General features: G+C 40.7%; 1 protein-coding gene across 1 annotated transcript in view; it reads left to right on the top strand.

Moving 5' to 3' along the window:
* Window positions 1–22,767, top strand: part of MOGAT2 (monoacylglycerol O-acyltransferase 2) — a 568,357-nt gene that overhangs the window by 1,241 nt on the left and 544,349 nt on the right. The window lies entirely within an intron of this gene.

The following is a 22,767-nucleotide window of genomic DNA, read 5'->3' as shown; positions in this document are numbered from 1 at the left end:
TATACAGCATTTGTTTTATTTACCCGAATATTGCATGAAGGACAGGTATGCACATACATTCAGTAATTTAACCGTATGCGATGACAGGTATGCAAATACATTCAGTGACTTAACCGTATGTGATCACGACCTCCGTTTCTAGCTCTTGATTGCCCGTATTCAGACCCTAGTCACATTTTAATACAGTGATAACTACAATAACTGCTGCTGGAAAAGTTATGATTCACGTGCTAGAGCTATTTTATTATTGCAGTGATTTTTATCACTTATTTCAACTCGAATCATAGAGTGCAAAGATCATCCTGAAAGGAATCAGAGCTTAGTATGCAGATTTCCATGTTGCCAGTAAAATATCAGTCCTGACTAAAAGTAAGGATTTTATACGAAATGCAAAAGATGAGTGCAGTTGGATTTTGGCAGTATTACATGAGAAGTACTGGAGAACAGGTCAGTGAAACAGAAACAGAAATATATGTACACACATGTATACATATACACACACACACACTGTAGTTGTATCTATACAGATGTGTGTATACATACACATATATATATATATATATATATATATATATATATATATATATATATATATATATATATATATATATATATGGTTCCCTATCAGAAGCCTGAAACACTATAAGCCTGAAAATCAAAATCCTGAAGACTATAGACTGAAAGTTCAAAATCCTGAAAGACCAAAATCCTGAAACTCAAAATCCTGAAAACACAAAATGGACATACTGACGTCATTGTGGCTTTGCTATTGTTAGCCCTGTGGTGTTGGGTCATGCATTGGGTTCAGGTAAGTGTCTTGATTGGTTTTATGTTAGGGTTAGGGGCGGTTTAAGTGAGTTAGGGTTAGGGCGCAAGTTAGGCATGTATGCAATAGTGACAAATATTGGTGTTAGGGGCGGTTTAAGTGAGTTAGGGTTAGGGCGCAGGTCAGGTGAGTGTGCGATAGTGACGGACCTTAGGGTTAGGGTTAGGGTCAGGGTCAGTTGGTAGATATTAGTGTCTTTATAGTGACATATTAGCATTATTTGTGTTTTCAGGATTTTGAGTTTCAGGATTTTGGTCTTTCAGGATTTTGAACTTTCAGTCTATAGTTTTCAGGATTTTGATTTTCAGGCTTATAGTGTTTCAGGCTTCTGATAGGGAACCATATATATATATATGTATATATATATATATATATATATATATATATATATATATATATATATATATATATATATATATATATATATACAGACACACACACACACACACACACACAATACAATGTTCTCCCTGTGCTGCATTTTGTATATCTGTCTTTCCATCTATCTAGCTGTCTAATTTGTCATTCAGTGTCATTCACTCAGGTAAGTGATCATTTTATTGACAGAATGAATGCGTGAGTGTTTCATTCATTATGTTTTTAAAATGTTGAAAGACAGATGATCACATGCATGTGGGTAAGGTGAGTGTGGGTTTAAGGAAAATAATGCCAAAACTTTCAGATATACTGAAAGCTTCAGCATTAAGCGGTCCGACTGTTTGTGTGAGTGGTTTTGGTTAGGCTTAGAGTAAGGCCTAAGTATTGCTTGTCTTGTGTATCTGAATAAGGTGATGAAGCTTGGGTATTGGTTTAAGTAGTTTATTACATACAAACACATCAGGATAGATGGCAGAAACATTAAACTTAAACAAACTAACTGACTGACTGCTACATACATACATGCTTTCACTCTGGCTGCTCACTCAAAATGGCAGTCTTGCTTGCACATGCTCAGTACTTATATGCACATGCCCCAGACAGGAATGGCTCTTAAAGGTACAACACACACTCTGCTCTACACTAAGTAAGGGGATAGATTTAGTACTGTACATGTTTGCTGCTGTGTGGTATGTGTCTGAAACTATCTTGTGTTGTGATAGTATTTTTATTGTAAAGTTCAGGGTTGGGGTTAGTGGCATTAGCAGGTGTAGAGTTAAGGTTAGCAGACATTGATAAGATGATGAAGGAGTGATAGGGGGTGAGTCTAGCACACATTGAATTACTCGTGTGTGCTAACTCTAACCCCCCACACCTATATCCTTAATCCCAGTTCTACACATCACCTTATGAAAAATCCTTTCCTTAACAGTACCACTATGCAAGATGCTCAGACACACTTCATATGCATAAGAACACATGGACAACATTAAAACTATCCCCTTACTTAGCACTTTCTCTAACCCTAACTGCAAATACTCGCAAACATACTCTACCCTTAATGTTGAAACTCCTCATAGAGAAAGATACATGCACAGCACTAAAGCACCTTGCTCTAATCCTAACCACCAAGCACTCGCACACATACTCCCATCTCTAATGTTCAAGCTCCTCACTCTAATCCTAACCACCAAGCACTCGCACACATACTCCCATCTCTAATGTTCAAGCTCCTTACTCTAATCCTAACCACCAAGGACTCCCACACATACTCCCATCTCTAATGTTCAAGCTCCTCACTCTAATCCTAACCACCAAGGACCCACACGCATACTCTCATCTCGAATGCTAAAACTCCTTACTCTAATCCTAACCATCAAGGACTCGCACACATACTCCCATCTCTAATCCTAAAACTCCTTACTCTAATCCTAACCACCAAGGACTCGCACAGATACTCCTATCTCTAATGCTCAAGCTCCTTATTCTAATCCTAACCACCATGGACTCGTACAGATACTCTCATCTCTAATGCTCAAGCTCCCTACACTAATCCTAACCACCAAGGACTTGCACACATACTCTCATCTCTAATGCTCAAGCTCCTTACTCTAATCCTAACCACCAAAGACCCGCACACATACTCCCATCTCTAATGCTAAAATTTCTTACTCTAATCCTAACCACCAAGGACTCGCACACATACTCCCATCTCTAATCCTAAAACTCCTTACTCTAATCCTAACCACCAAGGACTCGCACAGATACTCCCATCTGTAATGCTCAAGCTCCTTTACTCTAATCCTAATCACCAAGCACTGACACACATACTCCCATCTCTAATGCTCAAGCTCCTTACTCTAATCCTAACCACCATGGACTTGCACACATACTCCCATCTCTAATGCCGAAATATTGCACAAATCTGAAATTTCAACATTACCAGAAACACCCACTTACCTCATTTATACACAAATATAGATTTGAAACACATTGTATTGACTGACTTAACATTTCACAAACACTACTTAAAGCAAATAAAGCTAACAATTAACTCAACCAAAAAACAGAAAAATGACTGTTCAACAGAATTAATGGCTGCCATATATTGAGATTTAAGTAGGCCTATTAGGATCAGAGCTCTGCCATGGTTAATAAATTAAACATAAAATAAAAATAAATATTTATACAGTAAAGGTTTATTACTATTCAAAAACAATCACATTGACTGGCCAGCCTAACCAGTGCTCCCACTGTTAATCAGGTTTATACCAATGCCAATTACCACTGAGCAGACAGAATTTCTGTTGGCATGTACTCGATAACAGCTGTGGACAGAGCAAAATATAAGAAAATCGGGTATATTCTGCAAAATTAAAGAAACAGCAACATGCCTTATTTTCCCTGTATTTTTGTTCCGTCATTTTTTATTAGCAAAAGCAATGCTAATGCTGTATTCTCCATCACTTCTCTTGCACCACACTGCTGTACTGTGTAAACAGAGCAGTACATCAGCAAATGGAAGGCAAAGCAGAAGGAGATTGAAGTGCCGTTATACTAAGTCATTATTTAAGAAAGGTAAGCAATTTTTTTTTTCTTCATGTAATCAAAGCACACCAACCATGGGTAAAGCCTGTCATGCCCTGCTCAGTTGTGGGTTATTTCTAAATTATATATGAATATCCACCCATCCATCCATCCATTCATCCATCCATCCATCCATCCATCCATCCATCCACCCACACACATCCATCTATTCATCCATCCATCCACCCACCCACACACATCCATCTATTCATCCATCCATCCATCCATCCATCCATCCATCCATCCATCCATCCATCCATCCATCCATCCACCCACTCATCCATCCAGCTGCAACTGCTTTTCCCTATTTTTACACATAGAGTTGGGACATCACCTCAGCAGTGACAATCATCCAAATATCGCTATATATAGACTGATGGATTGATAAAGTATAACCATCATATTTCTTCCAGTTACCCAAAAAGTAAAAACAATATATAGGGAGAACCTTCAGACAGTCATCTGAGGTCTTGACTGAACCTGACACTAAAGTATTAAGGTAGCAAGTGTTATATACATTAAAAAGGTTATTTTGGACTCTGTTGGGAGCAGAGAATCCCACCCATCCAAGATGGAAACTGCTGGTGGAAGGCTTGTTGTGTGTTTATCTCATTGGCCTGAGAGCTTAACTAGGTAAAAGGTTTTTGTCCTGGTGGTATAAAAGTTGCTTAAATGCAGATCCCCATGCCTTGTATATAAGCAAACCTATCAGTTTAATATCCTGTGTAAGAAATGTTCTCCATAGTCTCCTACTGTTCACAGCTGCTTGAACAGCTGCCAGTGTGTGCAGCGGGCAGCACCACTGCAGGTCATCTGACAGTATACTACTAAACACTCTCACTTATACCTTTATGTGACTCTCCCCTACTCCTTCCCGTCTACTAAGGATGTGTTATAATGGACAGGCACTACCTTGTCATCTCTGTTTTTGGCCTGGTGGATGGGAACATTCTCAGGCAGTGTATTAACTACCTCATGTTCACTGACAACCATTTAATTTTAGAGCAGGCAAACACAGTGTGTGAGAGATGTAGATATACAATGTCACTGGAGGCAAAGCTCTGACATGCACACATGAAAAATGCAAACTAGGTTGTTAGCATTACACCCGAAACACTCACTACCACCACCGAGGAATAAACACACAGACCCACATATGTGGAGGTACTCAATTATAATCTACTCAAAGCTCCAAGACATCCTAAAAGCATTTCTCAGTGGCCCTCACCAGAACACATAACTCTGAAAATCATAGTAGCTCCGCTTCCAAGTTCATAAGGCTACACACCACAGAGCCAAACATTCTAGTTATTGAGAATTCTATTATAAGACATACTGATGTCCCCGTTACTGTTTATTTATTTATTTATTTGTAGTTGTTTACCAGGAAAATCCACTGGGCTGTGGTGAGTCCATTTTCAGTGGGGACCCGGGGAGAAAAGCTCCACAATGAAGTTAACATTACATAATAATAATGTGACATTACATACAGAGTATTTACAGAGAACAATACATGATATACCAATAATAATGTGACAATACATACAGAGTATTTACAGAGAACAATACATGATATACCAATAATAATGTGACAATACATACAGAGTATTTACAGAGAACAATACATGATATACCAGGCCAAACAAGGAGAAGAACACCGTGATCTGTCTGTCTGGAGCCAGGATCCACCAGATCACACATGCACTTAGGACTTTAAACCGGAAGTACCAGTATGACACAGTCATAGTCTATGTGGGAGTAAACAACCCAAGATGTACCTCACTGGACTAAATGAAGAGAGACATGATGGAGCTCTCTGAATGTGTGTCCCAGGTGGGTATGACTCTAGCCTTGAGTAGCATCCAACCTTCACCAATGATAATACCACAGTACCAGCAAAAAATGATTGACTTCAACAATTGTCTTAGTTTCTGGTGTCACAACAAGGGGATTCAATATCTGTCAGCCTGGGGAGACATGATGACAGACCATGATGCTTTGCCAGAGATGGCTTGCACTTGTCACCGTTTGGCTTCCAGATACTGGCAAAAACTTTATCTACCCCCAAAGTGCCTTTTCTTAGGCTGTGCCAAGTTGTTAAACTCTCCAACATAACAAAAATCACTCACGACTACCTAAAGGTACTGTTGCTCAATTCTAGGAGTTTAACTAAAAAACTGCAATTCCTGGAGACACTCCTCACCCTGGAGAACACAGACATATGTGCAATCAGTTACAGAATCATGGTTCAGAACCATAGAAAGCACCCGGCTATCAAATGCTATAATACCTTTCATATATTTCAATCTCTGTCAGCTCAGGATAAAACAAAGGAAGGAGATATCTCAGTGTTAATAAAGGACAAGTACACTGCTAGTCTGGTCCAACAACACGACTCACTTGAGCTACTCCATGCCCAACTAAATATAGGTGCAACCTCTATCATATCCTTGCTAGCTACACATCTCTTAAAGTGAGTCTGGAAAGCCATACCTCCTACCTAAACCTACTGAAATATCTTTACATTCAGCCAAACACCATACTTATGGGTAACTTCAACTACCCCTCCATAAACTGGGAGACTTATAAGACCTATAATTCACTCTCTCTCAGATGTTTCTGGACTTCAGTGCAAACATCCTGGAGCAACTAGTTAGCTTCCCAACTAGAGGTACAAATATCTTAGACCTGGTACTCATGAACATGGGGGGATACTGTCCTCCCTGGTAAGATCTGACCACAAAATGATCTCCTTTAGTATTAATACTAACCTAGAACCCCCATCAAACTCCAAACCTATTAAGAACTTTGCTAAGGCCAATTACCTCAAACTAAGTGACAACTTATTAAACTTCCAAGCCCCTCTGAACCCAGATGACACTGAGGCCTACTCTGAGCTGAATACAAAAGCACTGTGCAACCACATTCATAGCTGCAGACAGAAGGCAGTACCTGTCCAAGTCTAACCAATTATTACTGGCAAAAATATAGACCACCCCGGTAGACCCCTAGTATAACAAGGTTATTCAACAAAAGGAAAAAAATCCTCTCCAAAGCAAAGAAGGAGCAGACAAACCAATGCAAAAAGACACTCACCAGGCTAAACAAATACATCAGAGAGCTGGTCAGAACTGCCAAAGCACACTATGAGGCAAAGATAGTCTCCCGAGTGAAAGATAACCATAAGGCTTTTTTAAATTATGTTCATAACTTCAGGGGAAATGCTCAGCAAGGAGCCGAGTTAATCATGAATGGGAACACTTACACCCAGCCTGAAACTATAGCAAACCTGCTGACCAACAAGTTCAGCTCAGACTTCTCCCCCATCACCTCCTAGCACACTCAAAGAAATACCCACAACCATCCCTTTACCAATCATCACATGGGACCAGGTCCTTACTGCGCTCACTAAAGCCAAAAGCACAGCCTCCATGGATACCGCTTTTTAGATAGCTTAAAATACAATCTATCAGGGCCACTAGAAACTCTCTTTAGCCACAGCCTTTTAACGGGCTTTGTCCCAGAGGAATGGAGGACTGCAACAGGAGTTCAAGGAGGGCCCATCAAGTGAACAGGGAACTACAGACCCATAAGCTTGACCAGTCTTATCTGCAAGGCCATGGAGAGAATTATCATGGACCTGATCAATAACAACATAGGAACCCTCCAAAAACTGGACCAGAACTAATTTGGCATTATCAAAGAAAGGCCTTGCCTGCTCAGTCTGGTGGACTTCTTTGAGACAGTCACCAGGGCTGTGGATGAGGGTAAAATGGTGCACACCACTTAGCTAGACTTGTCCAAAGCTTTCAACATAATCCCAACTCAGGGCTCATAGAAAAACATACTGAGTTACTAAGTTAGGCATAAACCTGTACATGATCAGATGGATAGCTTTCTGGCTCACTGGCAGGACACTTGTTGTCCAGATAGGTAAATCCACTTCTGATAAGAAACCTGTTACTAGTGGTGGCCCACGAGGGCTCAGCCCTGGGACCCCTCCTGTTTAGTATATTCTTCTCTAAAGTGAAGGCCAATATTGAGGCCTCTGGCTTAGAAAGTTTGCTGATGACTGTAAGTTAAGAGCAATTATTGAATCCCCAAATTATGTTGACGTCCTACAAACAGGCCTAAAAATGAAAATCGATTGGTACCAAAGCCATGGTCTGACACTAAATGCTAAAAACTGCATAATCATACCCTTTGGTAAATCAGATATCCCTGCAAATTATAATATTGATAACACACCCCTAAAAGTAGACCCAACAGAGTGAGGGACCTATGAACACAGATGGATAGTAAGCTGTTTGCATGATCTAATCAGAAAAAGGAATTTGATATTTCAGAGTAAATTTTTACCTCGGTACAGATTATTTTCTTCCATATTGGTATAATTTCATATGGATACACACACAGCATTTTATTTATTTGTCATTTGGGTGTCAGTTTTCATGGCTAACCCAGGAGCACTATCTAATTGTCACCTGATCAAAATAACAGAGGTAGATGAATGTTGAAAGAATCACACCCTGCACTGTGAGCACAGGAAACACCTCCTTTGCAGCTCAGAACTTCAGGCCTCTGCCCTTTCTGCATTGTCCCTGACTGATAAGTTTCTGATGTTGAGTCTCTCTGTTGCTTGACCTTCAGGTGACAGAATGCAGTGAAGGAAAAGATTTTGGAAAAGTGTAAAATGGATAAGTTAAAATTCCACAGCATACAACTCTCCAGTTGTTGTTTCTCACAGGGAATCACTGCAGGTGGGGTGTGGTCTGGCAGTGACCCAGCATTTTTTGACCTTCTTTTCTTTTAATCCACGATTATGAGAGTGTGCAAGTAGTATATGTAGTAAGGGGGAAAGGGCAAATCCCCTGCATGGCAGTTTATGGTGTCTTGCTCCCCTTCTAAAACACTTTTAGTATTGTTTCCTTCATTTGAAAGGCTTAGGAATTCAGCATTTTGAATAAATAAATGAGCTTCTTGTGTGATTACTGAAGCAGCCTTCGTATTGTTTGTTCTGCTGCCTGTAATTGGTGCTAGCACTTGCTTTTTTGCTGTATAAAGTGTGAAGGTTTACATGTCTCAGTTTCTTTTAACAAACATCATACATTGCTCCAAACCCTCTCCAATGAAGAGTGATGGAACTATTAGATATTTTAAACATCATACATTGCTCCAAACCCTCTACAATGAATAATGATTGAACTGTTAGATATTTTAAACATCATACATTGTTCCAAACCCTCTACAATGAATAATGATTGAACTGTTAGATATTTTAAACATCATACATTGCTCCAAACCCTCTACAATGAATAATGATTGAACTGTTAGATATTTTAAACATCATACATTGCTCCAGACCCTCTACAATGAATAGTGATGGAACTATTAGATATTTTAAACATCATACATTGCTCTAGACCCTCTGCAATGAATAGTGATGGAACTATTATAGATATTTTACATCATGGGACCCTCTGCAATGAATAGTGATGGAACTATTAGATATTTTAAACATCATACATTGCTCCAGACCCTCTACAATGAATAGTGATGGAACTATTAGATATTTTAAACATCATACATTGCTCCAAACCCTCTCCAATGAAGAGTGATGGAACTATTAGATATTTTAAATGTCATACATTGCTCCAGACCCTCTACAATGAATAGTGATGGAACTATTAGATATTTTAAACATCATACATTGCTCCAGACCCTCTACAATGAATAGTGATGGAACTATTAGATATTTTAAACATCATACATTGCTCCAAACCCTCTACAATGAATAATGATTGAACTGTTAGATATTTTAAACATCATACATTGCTCCAAACCCTCTACAATGAATAGTGATGGAACTATTAGATTTCCTGGAGGCATTCTCACTCTTTTTTATACCTCATGTCTCCCTCATTGCCCACTGATAATCATCCATTCATTCCTCAGAAGTTGTCATACAGGCAGCCATTAGGGGTTTTGTGGTTTAGACCTTAACCCCTCCCCCTGCTGGCTGATATGAGTACTGTATGTTCTCCTGGCATGGGCATGATCCCATACAAATACCTATGAGGACTACTGTCACCAGCTTGAAATGCTGAGCCTGTATCTGAAAGTCCTGTGGCCATTGTAACAATGCAAGCCTCCCCTTACAGAAGAGTAGTTTGGTCACTCAGGGCCACCATTTCCCTCCACCTAGGATGGACTTATCGTACTCCCATCCTCAGTTGTCCAGTCCCTGCAGTTCCCCAGCTACTGCTTGACCTCATATTATGTGGGTAGTAGTCTGAGTTTCATCTCTCTGTCCTACAGGCCCAAGATGAGAACATTCACCTCCTTAATATCAAAGGTGGATGCCTTGTCATTCATGCTTAACTATGCTTCTACTTAATGGTCTCTATCTTTGGAATTCAGGATTTCTAAACATCTAAATCAACTTGCTTGTGCTGAGATCAGGGTTCTGTCATTTTAAACCTAGCACTTTTATATATATATCACATACTAATGCCAGTCTGAAGATACTGCCGTCTGTAATACCATGTAACTATATCAAAATACTGCCGTCTGTAATACCATGTAACTATATCAAAATACTGCCGTCTGTAATACCGTGTAACTATATCAAAATACTGCCATCTGTAATACCGTGTAACTATATCAAGATACTGATGTCTGTAATACCGTGTAACTATATCAAAATACTGCTGTCTGTAATACCGTGTAACTATATCAAAATACTGCCGTCTGTAATACTGTGTAACTATATCAAAATACTGCCGTCTGTAATACCGTGTAACTATATCAAGATACTGCCGTCTGTAATACCGTGTAACTATATCAAAATACTGCCGTCTGTAATACGTGTAACTATATCAAAATACTGCCGTCTGTAATACCGTGTAACTATATCAAGATACTGCCGTCTGTAATACCGTGTAACTATATAAAGATACTGCCGTCTGTAATACCGTGTAACTAGAATCCTATTCTCTTCGAATTAAAAGATTCTGTTTCAGTAACTGAAACCTGTCTAAGTCTTGGTATTCTACTGCTGGAGTAAATTATCAAAGAATTGAAAATATCTATGGCAGGAATGATAGAAAGATTACTTGGTGTGGCAAAACAATAAATAGGCTGTATAACAGAAAAGAAAGCAAAATTTTACCTACAGTCATTTATTAACTAACTCTATTCAAGTTCGCACATTACTATGTCAGAAACAGCGTGCATCTGCCTTGAAAAATTGATGAATAAATTCTCTCTACTTAAAAGAGTACAACCATGTCCAGAGTCTCTTCTTTTCAATCATCTAGATTTTACCCCTGACAGCTTCAGTTCTGAACAGGTACAACACTGATCACCAACCTGAAAACAGAACATCATCTCTGCTCATCCACAGAACCCTACTGACCCTGGAAATCAAAACTACTGAGAACCCCTGCAAAGGGACTTCCGGGCAATGTACAAGCAAACCAGACTTAATTGAAGCCTATCAACCATATAGGTAAAATAGAGATTGTAACCTTCTGTGCTGTTGTTTTTTTTTTAGCCTTACTTGGGTACAATCCCATTGGGACTTGTCATTTTCGTCTGATTTACCCAACTCCCTGGGTAATACAGCATACTGTTCTTTTGGTTTACTTAGTTAACTAGTAACAACAGTGGATTTATAATAATACCAAAAGATCTATTGGCTTAGATCATGAAGATCATGAGAATGATGCAGTGAGATTCAGTGAATCTACATATGGGGGAGAAATATTTTGGACACAGGCCAGCTTTGCAAGGGATGGTTTACAGCTCTCTTCAAAAGGGGGTTGGGTATCCAGTGCCTTTTTTAAGCAGGGTCAAATTAATGGACATTCCAGGCTACAATTTAATGATAACAATAAGGTGAGGTAAGATTTATCTGCACTTACTGCCTAAATAAAAACCTAAGCTGCCTACTGGCTTTTTTTGACTTTAACAGAATCATTCTATGCACTGACACAGACATGTGTTTCAAAGACCCGTCCTGCATTCCTGAAATATCTGGTTACAATTCCTTCTGCTCAGTCCAGCCCCTGGCCTAAAGAAGTATCGTATCTATTTTCAGAAGTCGAGTCTTTAAAAGTATGGTTGTAATAACACAATGTTGATATGAACACTTCACATGTAGGTGACAAATGTTTATCATGTTATCATACCCCACTATGTTACCCTAAAGAACAAGACCCGTCTTAGTAAATTGATAACCCTCCCAATAACAGAAAATTATTTTGTACTCTGTGACCCAAATTATTCCTTCATCAAATAGGAGAGTTATGTTTCAGCCAACAACTGGTACAAAAACTACTAAATTTCATAAACTTAAGCAATCTTGAATAAACTGTCAGTATACCTACATGGAGAATACCAAATTGTGTATCTGACAAACATTCCTGTCATCTGTGCTAAGCTAAATGTTGCTTACCCCATTTTAACTTTGACCACATTGTTGTGGCATTCCTCATGTACACAAAACCAAGCCTAATAAAATGATCCCATCTTTAAGGATTTATGTTAAGCATGGTGCCCTGAACAGTCGCCTTGGATCAGTCAACTAGAATGTATATTGCAACTCTTTCACAACCTATTGCTGAATCGTTCACAACCCTCTACAGCTCTTTACATAACTGCATTGATACACTCATCCCCATCAGACATAAATATAGTCGTAATATCTGTGATAACCCTAAATGATAGATTTACGAAAACCAACACTTTATCAAACCAGAAGAAAAAGTATGCACAGATCCTTGCAACTTTAATCAACCCAGTATAACAAGACTGAAGCCTACTCCGTCCAAAAAGAACTCGCTTTAAAAATCAAAAGATTTCAACTTAAAACTTGTCATGAAGACAGGCGACAATAAGGACTTCTACAACCATATCCAAAAATGTAGGTGAAGTAAAAATGATAGTCTTAGAAGAAAGTGGTGCCGTAACAGAACCAAAGAGGGAACTGCACTAGCACACAGATCCGTAGTACATTTAAGGCCTCATAGTGAAACCCAGTCTCTCTTCTTGTCTTTAATAAAATCTCACCTGAAAATTACACCCAGATGATTACCTCTTCCATTAGTAAGGTCAGAAACAGCAGTACTATGAATCCAGATCTTAGCCAAGAAAGTTATTCTGCAATCAAAATTCGACTTGCATATCCCTCTGATGCACAGTGTTAACAGAACATTAAAAACTGGCTATGTGTCTGATATTTGGAAACTAATTCTTCTGTTCCTAGTTCACTAGAGAAACTCTTCCACAAACCCAAATATTTCAGACTGATCAGCTTTATAAGCACTTTATGCAAGGTGATAAAATCATCATATTGAACTTCTTCAAGGAGACAAGGGACAACTCCTTCTCTATGATGTACTTCAGCGTGTTTTGTCAGAGGCAGAATTTGTATGCTTAATGTCTTAATTTTTTTTTTGTTTTTGTTTTTTTTGAGAATGTGACTGCTGTCCTGGATGAAAGTTTATTTGTGCATGCAACTTACCCCAATTTGGCTAAAGCATTTAAGCCTATACTCTGTGATGGAATCATACATAAACTGAAGAATCCAGAGGTAAATGAAACCATAATAATTTGGAGGTGGTGGGGATGCAACTAGCTACATGGTTGTAGGCAACAAATAAGGAGGACTTCTACCCTTATCTTCATCATCTGTTACAAGTGTGAGTGAGATCAGTTATAAAATATTGCACCCTGTTCTGTAACTTGTAGTCAAGGAAGGTGTAAACATTAATGTGCTTTTCTTTGGGTTTAAGAGCAAAGTTACATTAGTCAGCCGGGGTATGACAGAAGAAAAGGATGCATGAGTGATTGTTTGAAGTTTTGCAAGACTCATTTCAATGCAGAAGAGGGTGGAGTGTGATGGTATATTGTTTGATAACTGAATGGAGCTTGTTTACGAATATATTAAAGAGAAAAGGACCTTGAATCAAGCCTTGGGGGACACCAACAGAAACTGTAAGGAAAGTTGAAAAAACGTATGGCCGTTATACATTCTGTTCCCTGGTACTGAGGAGGCTATTAAACCAGGATACCATAGCATGGGAGAGGCCTAGGATGGAGAGTTCATTTAGAAGTTCTGGATGAGAGACAGTGTCAAATTCTTTGGATAAGTCCAGGCTGATAGATAACACCAAGTAGCCTGCATTTCGATAATGATTGATTGTGTTGGTGAAATGTAGAAGGGCATTTATGGTGCTGTGACATGGACAAAAGCCATACTGGGTCTATGAGAGGAGGTTGTTTGCAGAGAGGTGCTTGAAGAGCTGTGGGTGAATACTTTTCTCTAGGGTTTTTGATAAAGAAGATAATATTGTGATGTGTCTGTAGCCAGATAATTCTGTTCAACTTCCATCTTTGTGTAGGAGTATGATATAAGCTGTTTCCAGAGGGGTGAAACATGGCGCCCTGTAATGGAACAATTAATTAATTATAGAGACTGTGTAGGCCAGTGGTTGTGCCATTTTGATGTATTCACCTGGAAGGTCATCTGCAGCTAGACTTTTGGGATATAGATTTTAGAGATGTTCTTGATTGTTGAGGTTAAGCCACGTTTTAAGGAAATGGATGTTGTAAGGTCATTTAGTGAGTGGGTGGTGAAGAGTCATTTATTTATTTTATTTATTTATTCGCTTTTTGTTTACTGGGAAAGTCCACTGGCTCAACAGAACCCATTTTCAGTGTAGGTCTGGGGATAAAAGCTCCACAGTGCAATATTTAAATGCAATAAAATTGCAAAGAAAATAGAATTCAAGAAAAACTCCACAGTACAAGATGAAATTACAATGAAATTGCAAAGAAAGTACAACTCAATAACAAGGAAATATTCAGATGAACCTGGAACAGAAACATCACTGAGGAATAGTGAGCCTATACGATCAGTTATAGGTAAGTATAGACATAATTAAAGCTAACTGTGACTATGATCTCTATATACTGTGGTACAATTCCATAAAACAAAAAACACAAGAAGAAAATTATGCCAAGAAATACGGGTCTACATATTTTAGGGGGGCTTGGTGCAAGTACACTTCCAGCATGAAGAAAGCTGGGTAAGAAGAGAACTTTTGAAAAGGGAGGGTTTGGAGTTGTTCTGATGGTTACAGGTAAGGTGTTTCAGGTTTTGGCTATAGAGTAAGAGTGGAGAAGCTGGCCAGGTGGGAGGCTAGGTTTGTGAACTTGTAAGAGCTTCTGGCCTTGTGATCTAATGGGTCTGTTTGGGTGATAGTAGTAGAATTATGAGCTAAGGACAGGACAGTCTTGGGGTTTGAAGAGAATTTTGTGAGCTGTAGTTAGTTGTATATAGGAGAGGTAGTTAGGGAGTTCTAGCTAGCTCAGTGATTTTAAGGCAGAGTAGTGATGGGTGGAGTGTTTGGAGCTGGTTGCGAATTTGGCATTTTAATTGTAACATGCCTGAATTTCAAGTTTAGAGGAACTTTGGATGTTAGTAAGTAGAGGGGCACCATAGAGGAAAGAGGGTAGCAGGTATGTAGAGGCTAAGGTTTTTCCTTGTGGACGGGCTTAGGACGTGATTATGCCTATAAAGGGTACCAAGATTACAGTGCATTTTGTGAATATTTTGTTGTATATGAAGGTCGAATTTCATGTGTTCATCGATAATGACGCCAAAGAGTTTTGTGTGTGTAATGACTTCTATTAATGATTTGCTAAGAGAGAAGATGGTGAAGTCAGTCTTATTTAAGGGGGTTGTTTTCTTGGGGGTTAAAAGAATGATTTTGGATTTTTTATGGTTTAGGGTGAGGCGGTTGTTATGCATTCAGGATTCTGTGCAGAAAAGGCATTTTGAGTTAGTATAAGTAAGTCAGAAACAGAGTTAGCTGAGCAGATGACAGTGGAGTCATCTGCATACTGAATGATAGTTCCTTCAGATAGTGATGAGTTGAAGCTGTTTATGAATATGCTAAATAGGACTGGTCCAAGTATGGGGCCTTGGGGGATGCTGTGGTGGTGTTGAGAAAAGGAGAGATGGCATTTTACCATCTGACAGCCTCATGCCTTTCATGTAAATAACTGGAGAACCAGTTTAGGGTGGGAGGGACAGACCAACTGTAGATAGCTGGGAGATTAGAAGAGGGCAAGAAATGGTGTTGAAGGCTTTCGACAGGTTAAGGAAGAGGGCAGAGACAATTTTAGTATCACAGGTGCTGTTTACAGCATCCATAAAGGAGAGAAGGGCAGTGGTGGTACTATGTCCAGGTCTGAAGCCATGTCATGAAGATGGCAGTATTTGGTTGTCTAGAAGGTAGGGGAGAAGTTGGGAATTGATGCATTTGTCTAGGATTTTGGAGATTGGAGAGAGAATACCAATTGGCCGGATGTTAGTGATGTTGGTATTATAGGTTCATAGGTAGGTACTAGGCTATCAGCCCTAGGGCCTATACAAGCCTAGCCAAAAATCTACCCTGGCTTTCGCCACCCAAGAAAATTATTTTCCTGTGCCCCTGTTGAGCAGAGCCACAGAGGTGATCCCTGGGGTGAATTTCCCATTTCCCATCCAATCATCAATTTTTTTCTTGAATAGTGCTAATGAGGAGCTTTGTTTGATATAGATAGGTAGTATGGGAAGTCTCTGGGACAGGAATCTATCCCTCCAGCATGTTCTGTTTTTTGTGGTGACAAGGTTTAGGTCCCTAGAGCGTGTAGCTCGGAGGGACTGCGATTTCTTTAAGTGGAGCATGTCCAACAGCTCTTTGTATGTGAGGCAGAGATCGCCTCTGAGTAGGCGATATGCGATGGAGTAAAGCTGGAGTTTTTTGAGAAGGTCTCCATAGGGCATCTGTTTGAGGTCAGTAATCCTCTTTGTGAGATATTTCTGCGGCCTTTCCAGTTGTTGTAGATGTCTTATGAGGTACATACCAAAAGGGGCGTTGTACTCTATAATGGGTCTAATGAGTGATGAGTAGAGGGGAACAATGACCTCTTTTTTCCTGGATGAGAAACTGTTTGTGATGAGGTGTGCTACGTAGAAGGATTTCCTGACTATTGTGGTGATGTGATTATCAAAGGAGAGACTACTGTCCAACTGTGTCCAAAGGTCTCTTATCACACTTTTGGTGTTAAGTAGACTAACACCTATGTGGTAGCTCATGGGTACAGAGTTTTTGCCAAAGGGGATGACAGTGCACTTTTTGGCATTGAGCTTGAGGCCATGGCTTTGACACCAGGCATCTGTCTCAGTGAGGCCCTTTTGTAGGTTGTCCACATCATTAGGAGTTTCATTTATGGCTCCTAGTTTGCAGTCATCTGCAAACCTCGTTAGCCAAAGACCTTCTGTGTTAGCCTGTACTTCAGAAATGTAGATACCAAACTGGAGAGGACCCAGGACTGAACCCTGTGATACTCTACTTGTCACTGGTCTGAAGTCGGATTTGGAGTCTGCTACTTTCACAATGTGGGTTCTGTCAGTGAGCCAGTTGGTAACTCATCTTGTGACATAGGGATTTATACCAAGTTTAGTGAGTTTATCTATAATTCCAGAGTGGGGGATGGTGTCAAAAGCCTTGGCGAGATCTAGATAGGCTGTGTGAACCACCTTACCTTCATCTACGGCTTTGGTGACTGCTTCAAAGAAGTCAATCAGGTTTAGGAGACATGATCTGCCTTTTACAAAAACAAACTGGGTGGGGTCCAGAGTTTGGAGATTACCAGTGTCTTTGTTTATAAGTTCCATGATGATACGTTTCATGGCCTTGCAGACCAGGCTCATTAGGCTAATGGGGCAGGAGTTTCCTGGGTCTATGGTGGCTCCCCCTTTGTGGAGTGGGATAACCAATGCTGTGTGCCATTCAGTGGGCACAAAGCCTGAGGTGAGGCTATGACTGAACATGGTGCTTAGGTGGGGTGCAAGTTCATTCTGTAGTTCATGTAGAAAGCAGCCTGGGATGTTGTCAGGTCCCATGCATATTGTGTTCTTGGCTTTGGAGAGTGTGGTTTTACCTGTGCAGCTGTGATTACAGGAACTTTGCATTCTTCTGGTATAGAGATAGGCCCTTTAGGGGGTGAGGGGGGGTAAAGTTAGCACTGATCCTATCTGCAAGGACGTTGGCAATATCAATTGGTTCTGTATATTTAGTGCCATTTTGCTGTAACTGAGAGCAGATCTGAGTGTTGCCATTGAGATTCTTGACATAGCTATAGAATGCTTTGTGGTTGTCTTTAGAATCAGTGACAATTTTATTTTCATAACTAGCTTCAGAGAATTTTATGAGGGATCTCAGCTTCTTACTGAGGCTGAACAGGGAGTTCTTCCAGTCATGGGATTTTACTCTTTTTTGCAACAGTTTCTTTCTTCTGTTGTAAAGTTTGTTTATGGCAGGGGACCACCAGATTGGCTTCCTTTTTTTGGAGGATATCATCTTGGTTCTGTAAGTGCTTATAAAGTGCATTTGTGTAGGATTCAGCAGTCATACCCCTATTGTCCATCTGCATGGGTGTTGTGACGTTTGCCACTTCTGTCTTAAGAAGCGTGAAGTTGGCTTTGGAGAAATTTTTTACAGTGGTTTCCCTAATGTGGGGGGTGGGAGCGGGATGTGGATGTCTATGCTGATTAGCTTGTGGTCATATCTGACCAATGAGGAATTGACCTCTGGTGTGGAACACCGGTCACCCATGTTGGTAATGACCAGGTCTAGGATGTTGCTGCCCCTGGTGGGGGTGTGGATATGTTGATCCAAGGCATTGGAATTTATGAATTCCAGAAAACGTTGAGCAAAAAAGTTGGTACATGAGTAGTTTTCCCAGTTAATGGTGGGGTAGTTGAAATTGCCCATTATTAGGGTGTTGGGTTATACCCTAATATTTTCTAGTGTATCAAGAAATTAGGAGTGGGAATCCTGGGGCATGGTGGGGGATCTTTAGCAAGTTACAATTTGGATTGTGGTCTTGCACAGAGTTAGTTGCACTTGGATAATCTCGGATGCATTATGCTGAGCAACTAGCCTGGAGGTGTGGATATCCTTAATGAATATGGACATGCCTCCACCTTTAGTGTTTCAGTTCAGGTTAGGTGGCCGAAAGGTGTGGTATGAATTATAGCCTGGTAATGCAGGGGTACTCTTTGGAGACTTGAACCAGGTCTCTGTCACTGCACAGATGTCGATGTTCTGCATTTTAATGAGTGCCTCGAGTGAATGCATTTTGAGGTTTAGACTTCTAGCATTTAGTAGCATTATTTTGCTTGCTTGCTTGTACCTGTTACGGTGGTGAATTTGTCATTTGGACCCTGCCTAAAAAAAGGCACTATAGGGGTGGCAAGAGCCTTAGCCAGTATCCAGAATCCCATGGGGGACAGGTGCAGGCCATCTCTGGCAAAGCATCATGGTCTGTCGATCATGTCATCCCAGGCAGACTGATACTGGATCCCCTTAGAATGGCACTAGAAGCTTAACAATTGTTGAAGTCAGTCATTTTGCCCTTGTACTGGGGTATCATTCTGGGTGATGGCAGGATGCTACTCAAGGCTAGGGTCATACCTTCCTGGGCTACAAGATCAGAGAGCTCCTCCATGTCTCATTTCATGTAGTCCAGGGAGGTACATCTCAGGTCATTCACACCAACATGGACAATGACAGAGTCATATTTGTACTTGTTGTGGAGTGACCTGAGTGTGTGCGTTATGTGGCAGATCCTTGCACCCGACAGGTAGCTGACAGTAACATTCTCCTTGTTTAGCCTAGTGAGTGGGACATCAGTGTGCCTGACTATAGAGTCGCCTATGACTAGAATGTTGGGTACATTGTTATGCCTTATGGGCTGTGGTTGAGTGGCACACTGAGTTTGTGGGCTATGTGTCATTTGGGTTGTGTTGGGGGGTGGAGGTTGCATGCTTTTCTGCTTTGGAGGTCTCTGTTGCTTGGGCAGATTTTTATTGAGAGCCTCCACAAATGTAGGTGTGTGTTTTGTGTTGCTATGTGTGTGTTTTGGTGGTGTAGGTTTTGAGGGACTATGTGATGAGTATGGTGTGGTGCAAGTGTTTACCTTCTCCTCTTGACTGTCTAGTCCAGTCTTGGGTGAAGAGAGCTTTGCTTCCAATTTGGCTATATAAGTGCATCTCTTACAGGTTGTAGTGTTGGGTGGTAGGAGGAGAGGGTTGTCTGTGTACATGTGGCAATTGCTGCATTGCCCCAAGATGCCCAGATTCATCAGGTAGACAGGAGAAAACACCAGGAGCTGACCCATAGACATGCCTGGATAGGTGCTTATTTATTAAGTACAAAAAACTGTTTTCCTCTAGACAAGTGAGGAAAGTTGAGTGCTTTAGTAATTTGTAGCTTATTTATAAGTTCATAGATACTTACTGGATATTGATCTGTAAGGATCTTACGGAGCCCAGCCCTTCATTCACAGCTTCTTCTATAAGGTGATGGAGGCAGTATTGGTTCAAGTGACAGAAAATGATATTGGAAATTTGCTTGTACCTGGTATTCATATGTATGGTTTTGTTTTAAATCAGAAGAGCCTGACAAATTTCAGCCCTTTATTTGGGGTCACCTCGGCCCCAGAAGATGGTAAACGTGTTGGTGATGGGTGCTTGAATGCAACAAAGGCATTTTATACTATTTATCATGTTGGTATCAGACAGTTTATACGATCATGGAGTCAGTCATCATATACAGATAGGGTTTCGATTGGCTGAAAGAAAGGACAGGGTGAGAGTCTGAAGGAATATATGTTTTAAGTTGGGTTCTGCAGGGGCTATCTTGGGCATGCTTCTGTTTTTATATTTATTGAATCATTTCAAGCTAACCATAAGGGTTCATAGACTAAAGGTTAGTACCAAGCTAACTGTACTTGTGGGTCATTTTAAGCCTAGCCAGTTATCCCATTTGAGAAACCTTGCACCCATACATCTCAACCACTTAGATCAAGAAATCTGGACAAAGCCACAAATAAGGGGGAGACAAAGTCCCGAAATATGGATACTTTATAAATAGTGCTCTTACAAACTTTGAAAGTTGACAGAATAACAACTTTTGCATTTGCATGAGTTTTGTGAAGGACATGAAGTCTGAAACTCAAATGTCCACCATTATTTTCTGACTTCAGTCCTCAATGATTTGCCACTGATTTGCCAGAAAACCACAATTTTTTGAGAAACAGATGAAAAATAAGAGGCAAAATTCTGGACATTCTGTAAAAATGTGTACAGTTGAGAGGTATGCTACATTATCATGAGAACTCAGAACTTCTGCTTCCGGCTTTTTCCTGGTTAGGGGTCGCCACAGCGGATCACCTGTCAGCTCATGATTGGCAGTGGAGTTTTTTTACAGTGACGAGTTGCCAGCCCGGTGCCCAACTTTCCACAGAAGGCACACACTCACACACACTCACACCTAGGGCCAATTTAGAGTGTCCAATCCACCTACTGCATGTCTTTGGGATGAAACCGGAGAACCCAGAGAAAACCCACATGACCACAGGGAGGACATGCAGACTCCACACAGAAGGCACCCCAGCGGAGGATTGAACCGGAAAACCTCTTGCTGTGAGGTGACAATGCTAACCACTGCACCATGGTGGCTGCCCATGAGAACTCGCAACTCATTAGCTTAAACATAGGTTCATAGGTTCATACTAGGCTATCTGCCCTAGGGCATTTATAAGCCTAGCCAGAGTTGTGTGGCTTTCACCACCCCTTAGGTTGAGAATACTATACCCATTAGTTTTTGCTGTGCCTGTGTCCAGCAGTGACAGAGATGATCCTCCCGGGGCAAACCCATCTCCCATCCACTGGTCAAGTCCTTGAACAGAAGAGCCAGAGCCAATGAGTGCTCTGTCTCTAGGACTCTGATTCATCTTACAGCATAGGGAGGATCTGGGTGATGATGAATCTGTCCCTCACGTCCTATTTATATCCGTGTGTTTTTTTAAGAGTTCTTCTTGCTCTTGTGGTCTGGGTGGATTTTTGGTTTTAGAGAGCATGCATGTGGTGGAAATCGGGGTGGTCAGGGCCTTGTGTCCTCTGAGCACGGTCACCTCTGAGCAGGCCGGTATGCAACTGAATAGGAGTTTCAGTTTCTGGGGTATATATGCATATATTTTTTTTGGTTTTTTTTTATCCTTTTGGTTTTTGTCTTTAGGGTCTTTCCAATTGCTGCAGGTGTCGGGTAAGATACATTCTAATGGCATTGTGTACAATCATCAAGGTCTGATAAGATGATTGCAGGGATACGGGAACAATTTCCTCCCTTGATCTGGATGTGAATCCTTTGGGCAATATTGGGCGAAATCCTATGGAGGTCCAAAAAACCAAGGTGGCAATGTGAGTGTCACTTGGTCTCCGTCCAACTTCTCTCTTCTGTGTGGTAAGGCCATGGCTCTGGCACCAGTTATCCGTTTCTATGAGACCTCTGAAGCTGATATCTGTGTCTGATTTTTTCAACTATGGGCCCTGATTTGCAGTTCTGCAACTTTGTCAGCCTAACAATCCTCCCTTGCCTGCCTGCCTGAAAAGTAGATGCGAACAAGAGGGGCCGGGGCCCCAGAGGTAGGGAGGGACTCTTTGACTTGTGAGAGTCTGAGACTGACCACTAACTCTAACCCTGTGGGTTCTGTAGACAGATGGGTTTACATTTAAGCTGGTGAGCTTTTCTGATACCTGAGAGTGGGGTATTGTGTCTGTTTTTGCAAGGTCAGGCAAGCTGGGCTGTGTGGACCCTTTACTAATGCCCTTGGTGACTGTTTCAAAAAAAAGCAAAAGTTTCACGAGGCATGATCTGCCCGGCCCTTGACAAAGCCGACAAAGGTAGGATGTCCGTGGGTCCCCTTTGTCTTTCCTTTATGTATCCATTATGATATGATCCCTCTCTTTAGGCTTGGCCTGGCTTGCTATGGGGCTGGGCGGTAATTACCAGGGTCCATCATCATTTTGGACTAATTCTGAGCATATCTGGGGAGTTTCCACCAGGTTTCCTAAC

The sequence above is a fragment of the Protopterus annectens genome, chromosome 5.part1, assembly GCF_019279795.1.
Source record: "Protopterus annectens isolate FY-2018-M chromosome 5.part1, PAN1.0, whole genome shotgun sequence".
NCBI classification, from domain to species: Eukaryota; Metazoa; Chordata; order Ceratodontiformes; family Protopteridae; genus Protopterus; species Protopterus annectens.
Note: the sequence above shows the minus strand (reverse complement) of the source record. Positions and strands in the feature narration are given on the sequence as shown.